The sequence below is a fragment of the Gallinula chloropus genome (genome assembly GCF_964237585.1).
Source record: "Gallinula chloropus genome assembly, chromosome: 2".
Taxonomy (NCBI): Eukaryota; Metazoa; Chordata; class Aves; order Gruiformes; family Rallidae; genus Gallinula; species Gallinula chloropus.
In genome coordinates, this window is record NC_140086.1 from 27,532,798 (window position 1) to 27,547,650 (window position 14,853).

The 14,853-nt window shown below is 40.6% G+C and overlaps 1 long non-coding RNA gene across 1 annotated transcript; it reads right to left on the reverse strand.

The window, feature by feature from the left end:
- Window positions 1-9,256: 9,256 nt before the first annotated feature.
- Window positions 9,257-14,376, reverse strand: LOC311205384. The gene is made up of 3 exons (XR_014618150.1): window positions 14,288-14,376; window positions 11,423-11,632; window positions 9,257-9,290 (listed from the first exon to the last, which is right to left on the reverse strand). It is a non-coding gene; the product is annotated as an uncharacterized lncRNA (long non-coding RNA).
- Window positions 14,377-14,853: the final 477 nt, after the last annotated feature.

Genomic DNA, 14,853 nt, shown 5'->3' on the forward strand with positions numbered 1-14,853 from the left:
TGTGAAATTATGTCTCATGTTAGATTTTTCTTACAGTAAAACCCAAATGTCCTCGCTGGGTTCAAATCCCCTGGGCAGCCTTGTGTAGATCCAGGCCTGGAGGTTGGTGTCCCTGCCTGTGGCAGGGGGGGTGGAGCTCTATGATCCTTGGGGTCCCTTCCAAACCAGACCATTCTATGATTCTATGATTTCCCACCTCAAAGCAGGGACTGTAAGTTCTTGCTGAGTGCTGGTGGGAATTGAGAGGCTGTTCTGTTCGGTGGAGCGACCAACGTTATTTTACGGAACGCTGGGTCCATCTGCGCAAAAGAAAAAAATAATAAACTTCAAAATTGGGTTTAAAATTATACAAATAGAGCAAAAATGTTGCTATTTGAAACAGTGAGTTTGTGCTTAAGTGTTATGGCATTGCTGTTACTCTATGTTCTTACCAACAGATCCTCTACGGGAAGTACGGTGTCAAGCAGAACAAATGGAAACAGCAGAATAGTAAGATGATGGATCAAACCCTCTTGCTGTGCAGAACCCCCTAATTTTTAGACCTTCCTTTACAATTCTGTTGAAATACAGATAATTTTCAGATTTGTGTATCTGTACCTGCATATATATATATCTATATATATATATATAAAATACATTTTGCCCTTTACCTCCACTTTGGTTTCCCAACCTGTTGGAATAAAACCAGATCCCAGACCAGCTAAGGAAAACAAAGTCTCATCCAAAAGGAAGGGGAAGGTGGCCTTTACCTAGGTGTGGTAGTTCAGCCCCAGGCAGCAGCCAGGTACCATGCACTACTCACTCATCCCTCTCATGGGAGGACACACACAGTGAGCCCCCTGGGTTGGGATAAGGACACTTACTGACAAACACCGCAAAAGGGGAAACAACAGACACTAGGAAAACAGCCACTGGAAATGGCTAGGGTGGCCCTATAAATATTGCTGTACACTACTGGCAATTCCTGAATAAGGACAAATCCAGGTTACATTTGCCTTGGCTAATGTATGTATGTGCTCTGTATCAGTTTGTCATTCATGTATATTTCTCCAGATGTGTAGCTTTATATGAATATGCTGACATTTAATACATGTTCTTAAAATGTTCAGTGTTGAAAAACAATAAGTACTGGTTCATGCCTTCTACATTTTAGTTTCTTTTGGAACTTGATAAAATTTCTGTGAAGAAAAAAAATGTCTGGCACTGTAATTAGACATTCAGACATATGACCTAATGCCATGCTTCAGGCAGGATGAGGTCTGTGTTTTGGAGGACTGCAGGCTTAAATCTCTCAATCAGAAAATAAAGGTACCAGAGGGTCTGTCCCTCCAGCAAAACTATTCCCACCCAAAGGGGGATACATCAGTGAGGTCCCTGTAATGACTACTGGTTTTAGTCCTGACTCCTGACGTATCTTTTGTGGTAATTGAAAAGAGAATATAGAAAAAATATCAACAACCATGTAAATAAATACCTCGTGACCAAATGTGAAGTGCTGATGGAAATGGGCTAAGTGAAGTGATCTCACGCTATGCTAACCTCATTTCAACAACACACAATGCAGTTGAACACAAAGTTATACAGGAATGGAGGTTTTTAGGGCATGCCAAGTATGAGGGAGTAGCAGTATGATGAATGCTGTGGAGGTCATGCTGCACAGGCAGATAAAGATGAGTTTCCTCTGCTGCCATGCAACCTGAAATTGGTGAAAGCTGTTGAGAAGAGCAGGCAGAGGCTTGGTGCCAACTTTGCAGGGACCCAGTACTGGCCTATGGAGCTTGTTACCAGCTTGTGGTGAGAACCTGACCCATGAACTGTGGCTGCATGCCAGACAGCTATTCAGGACCTGGAGTTTAATGTGGGACATTGGCAAAGGCCTTGATAATATTGTTGGAAACGGAGGCCCTCAACATTGTAAACTGATGGCCGATTACTGCTTGACAAAAACACACCACCGCAAGTTATGGAGATGACTGCTCTGAGCAGGCTAAAGGGAACAGCAGCTGAGCAGGAGAAACCCAAGCAGGAGAAACACAACCAAACAACAGGGTGTCTGCTGAGGCCGGAGAATGTAACTCTGTCCAGTATCACGAGCTATGCATATGGCTGTGGGGTGGAGACCAATGGCTGCTGGCTGCTTAGAAAGCATCTTATAAAAGGAAGAAACTCTGTAATTTGGGGAAGCCATTGTCATAGGGATCTGCAGTCCTGACATCTGTGTGGGATTGCTGGGGTTGCAAGAATGCCATCGGCTTGCCAAGGGCCCTGCCACTCCCAACAGCCCCACCTGCTTTGGGGGCCCTGCCGCTCCCTCCCCGCTTGCCCCAGCATCCCTGGCTCCTCAGGGACTTCTTGACCTGCCAGCTCATCAGGACCATGTACATCAGGATCATGTATATGCATTTCCTCAAAAAATATTCTGTGTGTTTTTCCTCTCTAACAACAAACCAAACAATGCCTTCCTGCATGTAAGCTCGGCTTGGCTAATAATGGTTCCTGGGTAGAAAGAGTAGTTTTAACAAGTAAGGTCATATATAGAATATAATGCTTAAAAACTGGAATAAGTAAATTTTAAAAAAAGAACTGAAATCTGAGGTAACTAGCTGTGAAGCACTTTATCTAGGATGTGGGAGGTTCATTATCACACAGTCTTTAAATACAGACTGAATGCATTCCTATGGATATGCAGAAGCTCAGCTGTAAGTTACAGGCTCCATGCAAGCAACATTTACTGACATTGTCTCAAAATTCAAAGTCAGACTGGATTACCGTAACAGCCCTATCTGGTATTAGAAGTTATGATTTCATTAATCTGTTTTGTAGGAACTTGAGCCTCAATGATAGCTGCAAGATTACTAAGCACAGGCTGTGCCTTTACATGCTGTTGAAATTTTCAGAATTAAGGGACTCTTTTGAAATGTTACTGAATATTGCCAAGTTAGTCACTTAAGTCAGTGACTGAGGGTTACTTTTGTTAACAGCTGACTTGGACACTGAATTAACCAGCTGTCATGTTCTCTTTGTTTCATGTTTCATTTCTGGTGAGGAAGACATGAGGCTATTTAAAGTATCACACTTTGACATCCTTTCCAGTGGTCTTGCACTGCTTAGTAAGCATGCTGAAAATCAGAATCACAGAATGGTAAAGGCTGGAAGGGACCGCTGGAGATTATTTAGATCAACCCCCAAAAATCAGGAAAGTCATTTCTTCATTGGTATTTTGTAAGTTGGGGTGGGACCCCTGGTACTTCTGTCACTCTAAAAATCTTGATTTTGTTTCTTTGTTTGCAAAACTAACAAGCAAAGGCTGTCTAGCAGATAGTTTTCAAGACAGCAGTAAAGAATCTCCAAATCTTAGTTCAGCTAAATGATATAAAATGTTGGTCAAGCGAAGAAAGTGTCTTCCTACTTCTAGCTATGTGTGTATCTCATTTCCCTCCATTATCTCCAGGATGGTTTTTGCTGAATATTAAAGGATTGTGTCCTGGTTCTGCCCAGAACAGAGTTAACTTCCCTAAGAAGCACATAGGGGAACCGTGCTGGCTTGGGCTCTTTTCCACATCGACCCAGTCAAAAGGGATGTGTCAGGAAAGGGTGGTTCCATGTGGCTCTGGGACAGTCTTGAGTGTGGCAGGGCTAATGTCCATCTGTCCTCAGGGAGAGGGGTGATTGAGCAATGTGGGATGCTCAGTTGCTGCCTGGGGCAGAACCACAACAGCCCTTTTCGGCACCCAACATGGGGCTTGAACCCATAACCCTTGGATTAAGTGTCCCATGCCCCAGGATTTAAAGACCTGTTTGGGTCTTAAAACTCTCTGAAAGTGGCTCTGTTGTTGCACTGAGAGACCCTGTTAAGAGTCTTCTGGTTTGTGTACTACATGACCAGTCAAGCTGGGTCACTTGATCCTAGATACTAAAGCAGAAGTAGCTAAACTTTCCTTTATTCATTGTCATTACATTGGCTGCTAGTAATATTTGCAAGTAGTCTACATTAATTCAGAAGTATACATGACCTTGCAATCAAGTCTCCACAGAACATAAGGATCAATACAGCACATTCCATCTGGCACCTAAAATCTCCTAGTGTGTTGTACGAGCTATGTATGGTTGCCTGAATATTCACTTGTATCTGTAAACAAACTAGCTGAGCTTTTCCTGTTGTTAGTTCATGTTTGCTAATAGAGTTTTGCAGTGGGACATCTGTAGCCAAGTTCACTCACCTGTGACTGTTTTCTAACACAAATCTGACAGGTGTCAGGACCTAGTGCAAATCTAGTCCTTTAAGAAAATCTGTAAGTAGTCATATTTATCAGTTAAGCAAAATAGTGGGGTTTATTTCTGGAGCTGACATTTCAGAGTACACAAAGCCCAATGTATTTACCTTGTCTATTTGTAGCACCAGAAGGTGTAAAAAGAATCTCAGGCCTCTGTTAATGCAATAGATTCAGGGTCACTCATTATTCACAGTTACCCTATGAACACAGAAACTGTGGCTGTTACCTGGAGACGTCCTTCTATGAAGAGTGCTATTGAGAACTGAGGATCTTAGTGGTAGCACCATTTTGCCAGCCTCTGCAAATGTATTGTGAGCTTTGCAGTGTTTTGCTTTCTTAAATCTCAACAGCTGGAATGGTGTGACTTCATGGAAACCCACGAGTCTGGATGTGACTGAGATGTGACCTCTGTTTGACAAGAGGTGACTTCAATGCAACCTAAATGCTCAGAAACAATGGTGAAGAAGGAAAAAGCCCATCTCCAGCTTTTCACACTGCTTTCAATAGGAAAAAAAAATAAAAATTGGACACTTGGGATTTCCAGTACTTAAGCAGAGTCACTTAATGCATTCAGCAGACTGTCAGTCAGGTTTCACTGGGTTAGCACTGAATGTCATCACGTTTTGCTGGTGTAGTCTTGGCAAGAATCTTGGCCAATAATCCACGCTCTGCTAAACCCCTTGAAGCTGCTGTCATTTTCACTATGATCTCTATTTACTCTAGGCTGTGGAGTTGCCAACTAAAGCTCAGGTTACTGCTATAAAACAATGAAAGAGTGTCCCATGTTAAGGAAACATTTTTTTTTCCCAGGTTATCTTCCCAGTTATCATGATAATAAAAGAGAAGAAAAGAGGGAGCCTAGGTACTCCTAAACTGATAAAAAAATATAACTAGACAGTTACTGTCATCTCTCAGACACTCAAAGTAGCATTCAATAGCAAAGCATTCCAGGTAAAACTGCATTTTACTTGTACATAGACTTCAAGACAAATGCATGACTAAAAATCTTCACTGTGTAATATAATTTCTTGTATCAATAAAATGCAATTATACTTTAGTCCAAACCACTGCTGCCCAGTATACAGAGCACTGGTTAATCCTCTCTATCACTGTCACAACTTAATAAAAAATATGTGTTCATGTCAGACAACCTGCTGATGCACTTGAGGAGAGACCTTCCACATGGATGCATGTTCATGGATGCATCAATGGCAGGGGGCGTAGGGGGGTCTAAGAGTAAACCTGTTAGGTGACACTCCTAAATGCTGGTGGTTTGTGAATAGTTTCAAATTCCACTTAGTGTACAGACCCCCATGCATTTAGATCTGCAAGTTGGACCTTCATCTACAATGCTACACAGGCTGGTGACACATAATCTGTCCAGGGATGAAGCACTAAACCCCATCCTCTAATCCCAGTACTGGGCTGTCATTATCCTCCACAGGGCTGAGTACTGGAGCCCACCTCTAGTGCTCTCATCTGCTGGGTACTTGGGGAGGGAAGACAGGAATCTGCCAAACTGAAGTGCCCTAAGGACAAGGAAAAGACAAACAGCAGACTCCCCTTCCAGGGGAGGGAAAGGACAAACTGAGACCTGTGAATGGAACATTGGCCTAGAGGGATGTTGGTTGGGTGACAAGAGGAAAGAAGGTCTGGAACTGGTACAGAAAATAGAAGAGGGATTTGAAGAAGGCATGCTCGGCAAAGGGAGAGGAATTTGGGGGACAAATTTTTTAATAGGGCCTGTAGCGATAGGACAAGGGATAATATTTTTAAATGAAGAAAGGGAAGATTCACACTAGTTACAAGGGAATAGTTTTTAACTATAAATGTGGTTAAATACTGGCTTAGGTTGACCAGAAAGGTGGCCAGATACCCCATCCCCGGAAACATTCAAGGTCACCTTGGACGGGGCTTTGAAGATGTCCCTGCTCATTGCAGAGGGGTTGGATTAGATGACCTTTAAAGGTCCCTTCCAACCCAAAGTGTTCTAGGATTCTATGCATTTTAAAATCGGGTATGAACAATGGGAGTAGGTCTACTCTGAGAAGGAGACAGGAGTCACTGATCCCTGCCACAGATGGGTGGAGTAAAGAGAGCGCTCTGGCAAGAAGCAAGATAAAACCGGGGTAAGCCAAGTGAGAAGAGAGAATCGAAGAATCATGCACACGGAGGGCAAAAGAAGTAGTAAAACAGGGTAAGGCCCTGGAGCATTAAAACACAAGTATGGTTAAAAGAGATTAACAAACCAGACAAATTCCAAAACTCTACAGTGCAATCTCAAAGCAAGTGGCCTGCATGGATACTCTGATTGACAGAGGCATTGCTGCACACGCTCCAAAAAAACCTCTCATGCTATGTTCAGCATTTACACACAAGCTGCTAAGTCAGGTGGTGAGTTTGGCAACAGACTTTTGTTTGCAGTTGCGGCGTTTTGGAGTGCACACCCTCTACATGGAATAATTCGTGACTAAATTGTGGAGGGGAATGAGCTGGAGTAAGACAACAAATGACTAGACAATGAGCACAACTGAATCACTTGAAAAGGTGAAGAACAGATGGAGGATAAGGCACTTGGTAAATTAAGAGAATAGGTCAAAGGACTCATAAATTTGCAGCTATGGGGCTGCAACTATGAAAGCACCACTTCAAACATTTCAAATCATGTTGGTACATCACATCAGCCATCTTTCAATTCTTCTCTCAAACTGCTTCATGAAGTTTTATCTCTACATTTGTAGAATCTATTAATAAGCACCTGCCAGAGCTGTCTATACCTTTGTATAGCATGCAGAAAAAAACCCAAGACCCACAAAAGCAGAACAAAAAAAGAAAAAATCCAGCAGCTTCCCTAAAACCAAAGCAGCACACAGACAAAGCTGTTGTGTATTTCTATTCATCCTAGAAAACTTTACACAAAAATATATTTCCATATTTGTAAGAAAGTTGCAGAAACAATTGAGATGACTCATTCCAGTTTTGGGGTTGGTGGAGTTTTTTTGTTGCTGTTGGGTTTTGGGGGGGCGTTGAGTAGGAAAGGTGCTTTTAGGGCTTGAATCTATGACAGAATGGAATTTTCAATTTCCTTGCTAATCCTAAATCAATGCCCTTTAACTCTAAAACTCCTCAGCTTCCATTAGCATGCTCTCAAAAATGTTGGAGAATTGAATTTGTTCTTGGTCTGTCGTTTCTTCTGGTAATGTGCCAAGTCTGAAGGCCATGTCAGAGAACTCTGATATGATAAATTTCATACAGAAGTTTTTTGTTTGGGTTTTTGTTGTTGGTTTTTTTTTTTGGTGATTTGTAATCAATAACATACTGAAAACCTGAAATGGTATAGCAGGTCATCTGGGAAGGGCTGTGGAAAGAAGGCAGAGCTGGAATTGTAATTGCTGCCTGCAGGAAATAAGGGAAGTGGAAGCTATATGCACATTCAATCAAAGAATGATGCAATGTTTTCCAGCTATGGAGGGAGAGAGCAAAATATTGTAACTTGAGTAACCCAACAGCAAGATCACAAAAGAAAATTAAGTCATTGGCTTTCGAAGCTGCTACAAAATAACTTCTGCAGAGATTCAGTGGAACAAGTCTCTTGTTTTTTCCAAATAAAAACATCACAGGAATCATATTTCATGCATTGTGTGCTGAGTAACAATGTGCAAAGACCCCATATTTATTAGCTCTTTATTAGGAGAACTACTTATAAAGATGCTTCAATGGCATTAAGTACCCTCATTTTGCTGCACATTTTTCAATTGTATGGATCTTGAACATTGCTTGTAGGACCAGTAAAGGGATTTTTTTCTACTCCATTGTAAGCTTAATTGCACCATTTCACATTCTTCTGCTTTGTTTTGTTATACATCCTGCATTTTTTCCCAACAATCTTAAGATTGTCAACTGCTAAGAGTAAGTAGCTCCTGGCTATGTTTTGACCTCTCTCAGGAGAATATAAATTTTTGTATCAAAAAGCTGTAAATTATTATTCTGCAGAAGATCACAATACTATTACCATGCTTCTCACATCTTTTCCATCAAGGGGAGAGTAATGTGTGTTTACACTTTTCCATTTTCAATCTGTATTGATAAGATCTAGATACAGATAGTGTCATTTTTATTCTTACAGTGGGAAATTCAGCATTCTAGTAATCCCTTCAGGCTTCTACTATGCTTTGCAGTTAATGACAATTTCCTCTTTATTGGTGGCTGTGATTGCACTAGCTGTTGCCCCCCTTGCATCACATGCTGAGACACACAGTAGGACTCTGCATCTTTAAAACTAAATTCTTTCTTTATGGAAAGAATCAATTAGAAGGGTTCTGCAGGTTGCAGACAATATTTAGATGAAAACAGTTTTAATTTCTTTATTAGTAAACTTACTCCTCCTCAACATTATTTCTTTCCCATACAGTTACGTGGTGTTTTTCTAACTCACCACGTCTTGCCAAACCCCAAAATGCAGTTCAGTGGGCAGCTGAGCACCATGCAGCCAGCCACTCACTCTTCCTCCTGTGGTGGGGTGGGGAGGAGAATCAGTGTAACTCCTGAGCTGGGATAAGGGCAATTTACTGGGACAGTAAAGGAAGAGGAAAATACAGCAACAATACTAATAAAAGAGTATATAAAGTAGGTGATACACAATGCAATTTGCTCACATCCCAGAGCCTGATGCCCAGCCCATCCTGGAGCAGTGACTCCTTGCCCCCAGCCAGTTCACCCCTTATACACCGAGCATGGTGTTATAGTACTGAATATCCCTTTGGCACGTTTGGTCAGCCATCCTGGCTGTGCCCCCTCCCAGCTTCCTGTGAAAATTAACAACATCCCAGCCAAAAAAGGACACAGAACCAAGCTCGAGGCACCCAATGCTGTTTAAGAATTTCTTTAAATCAGGTTTCCAACATCGGCAGCAACATCTCTTTTGGCAGCTCCCAGTAGTAAAGCTTATCTTGGAAACAGGCCATCACCAGCATTTTCACTCCCCCAGTCTGATTTCAAATGTTTGCTTCCAAAGTGCTGGTGATTGAAAGATTGCCAGTTAAACAGGACTACTCTTGATCACGTTTGAGCACTGTGCTAACTAATGCAGTTAAGTTTAAAAAGCAGTACCGTGCCACCTCTGTCCACACAATCCATATCTATGTGCAATTGTTTCGGCAAGATAATTTGCAATATTGCCATGAATCTACTAAGCATTAGATCATCAGCAAAACCGCTACTAACCTGAAATACAGAATGATGCTCACATAAAAGAGTAGCAATCATTGTCACGATTTTTTAGTTTTCTGGACAAATTATGAACTTCTTTATATTAATTCTTTCATCTGCTCCTGAAATAGAGCAACTCTTGCTTTAACGTGTAGCATGGAACAAGTTCTGGTTGAAAGCAAAGAAGGCTGCTCATTGAGACTGAAATGGCAACAGGAATTTCAAGTCAGACGAATTATGCAAACTGGAGTTTGACCAAGATGCTGCTATTCTTGTGATATGTGTCATGGGATAGCTCATGATCACAAGCTGTTGTAACCTTGACTTCAGTTTTAAGCTTCCTTTATAATTATGTTTTCACCTGGTACCAGGAGGGTACAGCAACCCTGTTCTTTCTTAGAGCAAAGGGTGCCATCTACTGAAGCACCAGAAGTAATTTTAGATCTTGACTGTTTCCCTTGGATGTATCTCATTTAGGTGTTGACTAAGCCTGGTATTACTTGATTTCATGACCAAAGGCTCAGAGGTGGTTTTTTGCTAAAAATTAGCTCCAATTGAAACTGAAAAAATTGTTTTAATAAAAGTCTAAAAAATTTTTTCCTTGTTGCTCCCCCCAAGCCCTCACTTCAGAACTAAAATCAGAAATCAAATTAAAATCTTATATGATGCCAGCATTTAGAAGTGTCTACAAATTTAAAACTATCCAGTTATCTTTGTGATACTCATCCATTCAAGAATAGAAGAATAAGGGAATGAAAAGGTTATTCAGAAGCTACTAGTCAATACCATTTGACTGACATGAGTAAACAAATGGAATGACTGCACAGAGAGTTCTAGATACAGTATTTATCAAGTAGCAATCTCTGAGAAATAATAAAGGAAGGAATCGAGTATATGTAATTTGATTTAGAGGAGATTAATATATTGAATAAAGATTTTTGAAAGCAGCTGGTGTACTCAAGATGACCAAGAAAGTCCTTATGGTAATACAGATATGAACTGGGCTGGAAAGGAATTTAAAACCCATAAACAATTTTCCTGCCAATCAAGATTACATTTTCCAGTGTGAACTGCTTCTGAATCGAGACTGAAAATTCCTCTATTATTCTAAAAATAAGGTTAACTAGACGTAGCACCAAGACTGCAAAAGAAATGACAGATGATAGCAAGAATAAGCTTTTCAAGAATTGCAATGCCAGTTAGGAATAACAGAAGAGGTCTCCCTTTGTGTAAATGAAGACATCTTTGCCATGGTAATTTCTGTCTGTCATAATCTACTGTAGTAAAATTAATGCAATCCAGTAAATTGCAGCTTTGTAACAGCAGCCTCCATACATATATTTGCATGACTGCTCTGTAAAGTGACAGGAATAGAATATATGGGATAAAAAGTTACCAAAAATAGACTTGTCAAGTCACTGGCCAAACGCTACCCGTCGTTTTTGGGAACAGAGGGTGTCGACAAGCAGAGACTGTCAGTGCAGTGAGCATGACCCTTCCTGCTGCTCTTGTGTGCTGCTCCCCTGCCTTCACAGCCCTGCAGGTGGGAAGGAGTGGGCTGGAAGGAGCAACCGCTTTCTGCAGCATTCGCTGCTGTCAGCCTCTAAGTCATCAGTGAATAACACAATGTTCTTTGTCTGTTTTGCCAGTGGGAGGGTGACTTATCGCACAACCTTAATGGGATGAGCGGTGTTGATGGGACTAGGGATAAAATTCTTCTGCATGTAAGAGGTTCATAATTAATTCCTGTGCTCTGTAGACCTGCTATATATGATTTTTGCTGTATGGAGAGGAATCATTCCTTTCCCAAGTACAGATAAATATGGAATTGCATGACATTCCCATTTTTGTGGTGCTTGTATACTTTTCCATACAAATAAATGACAAACAAACATTTATGTTAAAAGGAAAAAAAAAAAAAAAGCAGCATCCCACCATACCAGCAGTTGCAGAGGTCATCACACAGTTGTGCATGTCAATGCCAATTTATGGTCCTATCTCACGTCAGAAGTCTGCGCTGGGTTATGTCATGGCCCAAAGGGCAGAAGCGAGAAGCATTTTCAAAAGACTTGCTGATCTGTCCAATTATGCTCTCAAATATTGTCCTGGATCCTTTATCATAGATATTCGATTATGTTTCATTATCTTACCTGAAACCACATATGCAAACATATTCGTTAATTTTACAACTGGTAGTAGTTATTATATTCTATATTTCATGCTGTACAGAATAACGTTACTACATTTTCCAGACTGTGTATAGTATAAAATTGTATCTTGTTATAGACTTAATCTTGCAGCACAGGGTACCTCTGCAAATGAAAATCACAAGAGGGTATTTGTGTACGCTGTATATGCTGCTCCTAGCCAACTCTGTGTATCATAGTTTTTAAAATAAGCCAGGTTACCTTCCTGTGCCTCTTTCTAATGTAGCAGATCTAGGAAAAATGTAAGAATAGGCACTTTTCCTTCTATTTTTATTCAATATACTTGCCAGGTAGCAGAAGAGAATATTTCAGTAACACAGGAAAAGAGGCATTAATACAAAAGCACAGAAAGCAATCTCAGAAAGCTTTAGTTGCAGTTTACCTTCTCCTTCCCAGCATAGCCATATTCACTTGTTAAAGCAGATTTGTGTTGTTCTCTTTGATCGCCTTAGTATCACCTGAAAATACTCTTTCCACTGCATCTGAAAACTGGTCAGGCCATGGTGGAACAGGGAGCTGGGCTATGGGCAAGACAAGCTGCCCCTGGTTTTCTTTTCCTCTTCTTTTGGACATTAGGAAGAAACCTTATTTAGCAAACAGCCCTTTTACTGGCCTGGATAAAAACTCTCTTCCATTTCTTACACTAACAGCGAGATATTACATGAATTTGCAAAACCTGTATTAGGCCCAATTTTTTTCTTTTTACTCTTTTAAATGGTCAGGGTATTCTGTGTCTTTGAACAGCTCCTATCACAATGGATTAAGGTTTGCAGTCTCTAAGTGTTATTAAGAAAATAAAAATAGTAGACAGAGAAAAGGTCATTATTGGAGGTTATCTGTTCTTAAATACAACACAAAAACTTACTGCATTACCTGAAAAAAAAAAAGTCTGTAGGACACAAATAGTCTCCATGCAGTATTTTTTGCACTTATTAAATAGGCAAGATTAACAATGACTTGTAGGTGTCTGTAGTACTGGTGCACAAATACTTCTGCACTTGACAGTGAGCCTCAACATTTGCAGTGTTTTTTCTCATACCAAACTAGATTTTTTATCTGGGGGAAATCAAAAAGGAAAATAACCACTGAGGATGATAATATTTTCAAAGTGAAAACTACTAAAATGTGAGCATTAGCAAGCTTCTCAAAAGCTGACACTAAGTATGGGAAAGTAATAAAAACAGCAGAAGAAATTTATTATGCCCTCTTAATTTGTGCCTCTATTTAAACATGAGCCTTTTTAGAAGCTGATGTGCTGTCTGCTCAGCCCTCATTTATTTAGGCCAAAAGTTTATATGAAACAACCCGACTTCGGGGCAGGATATAGAGGTAAATTTGTGATTCAGTTCTGTGACACGGATGAAGACATCTTGAGAAACCTTCTGTAAGGTTGTTCTGAGAGAGTTGGCTCATTTGCCTGTGGCATTTTCAGAGCTCTGTAGCAGCATCTTCTCAGTTTAGCTGCATTTACAGAGATGTTTTCCATGAAGGCTCATAGCATTTGTGTCTAGAGGAAGAAAGTGACAAGTACTTACCTCTTAAGTTGTTTTCAAACTGGCACTATCCAATGTTTAAATTCTTCTCTTTACAGCCTGAGTAACATCCAATGAGGGTTTGTTACCAGCCAAGTGTTGTTTTTCTGAACACACCTTTTGGTACCCTCTGTTGTTACTAGCCTGGTCCATCCAGCTTCACGTGGATACTGCAGACAGCAGATCGACACGTCAGGCTGCAATGTTTGAGTTGGAAAAGCCCCATAGACCTTTGCCTGCCTTAAACACATGGGCTCAAAATACTGAAAACCAGAAGCAGATGACTGCACTATTACCTAATTTCTGCTGTTTAGTCCATTCAGCAACTCGGGTTTCTTGGCTTTGAAGAACTCTGACAAGTGAAGTCACAAGGGCTGGAGGAATGCTTTTTTGTGCCCATATGGGCACTTATTTAGATGACAATAACATTTCCAAGAATAGGTCAGTGTGCTGGGATGCTTAATAACAATAATTCTCAGCTGTATGTGCAGGCTTGTGCTGTCAGACTGAGTTGTGACATAGCTTTCCCTGCGGGGCCCTGGGAACAATGTTAAGGTTTTCAGTCTTCTTCCGAGGCACAGAACAGCAGTTCAGTGGAGAAGGAAGTCCCACACAGACAATTTGCTGTAATTGCACTGGGATGGACTGGGTGTTGGTGGAACTCTGTGTCACCTAGTTGGCAGCTTTAACAAGACACAAAATCTCTTCTATCTTACCTCAAACAAGAAGAATGGTAAGGAAACCTGGCTGTAAATGCCAGTTCCTGCATTAGGATTCCAGAAGAAAGTCTGCAGCTCTCAGCTTGTTTAAAACTGGGCATGTGAAAGCAAAATAATATGTTGAAGAAACGCTGAAGATATGTCTTGACTAGTAAGGATCTTCTTGTGAGCTGCCAATGTCAGCCTCACAGTACCTCAGCAAGATGAAAACACCTTGAGGCCTAAAAATCCTCACCAAAAAATAAGCTTTTAAATATTGATATGAGCTCGAGAGAGTTCTTTTAAAGTTGACTGAAACCTGAGAGCTTAAATAGTTTGTACCACAAAAGTATTTTCAAATTAGTTACCACATTTTCCGAGGGAAGAGCAGTTTGGCGTGCCGTGACTGCATCTCTCGCACAAAGACAGTTGGCATAACACAGCCAGCTTGTAGCACAATATTCCTTGCGTGGTAACATCAGAGCTCGCTCCCACTTGGAGTTTATGGAGTTTGTTACTGCGGGAAATAACAATGTGAAAAAATGTAATTTTGTCCCAAATGAGAGGAATGAACAATAGTTCAGAATTTGTGTCAAAGTAAACCCTTATGTTTTAATTTTTGGAAACATTAGCATCATCTATGAAAAATAATGTGTGTTTTGCCATTGCAAATACTACCATACCTTATTAATTTCATATTATTGTGGCTAAAGAATTCCATATTATATTTATTCAAGTAAAAATTAGTAGTTGGAATCTTACAGAAATAAGACACATTGGCCTCCATTTAATCATAGAATCATAGAATCATAGAATGGTCTGGGTTGGAAGGGACCCTAAGGATCATAGAGCTCCAACCCCCCTGCCACAGGCAGGGACACCAACCTCCAGGCCTGCATCTACACAATGTAATGTTTTGATTATTTCTCAAAGA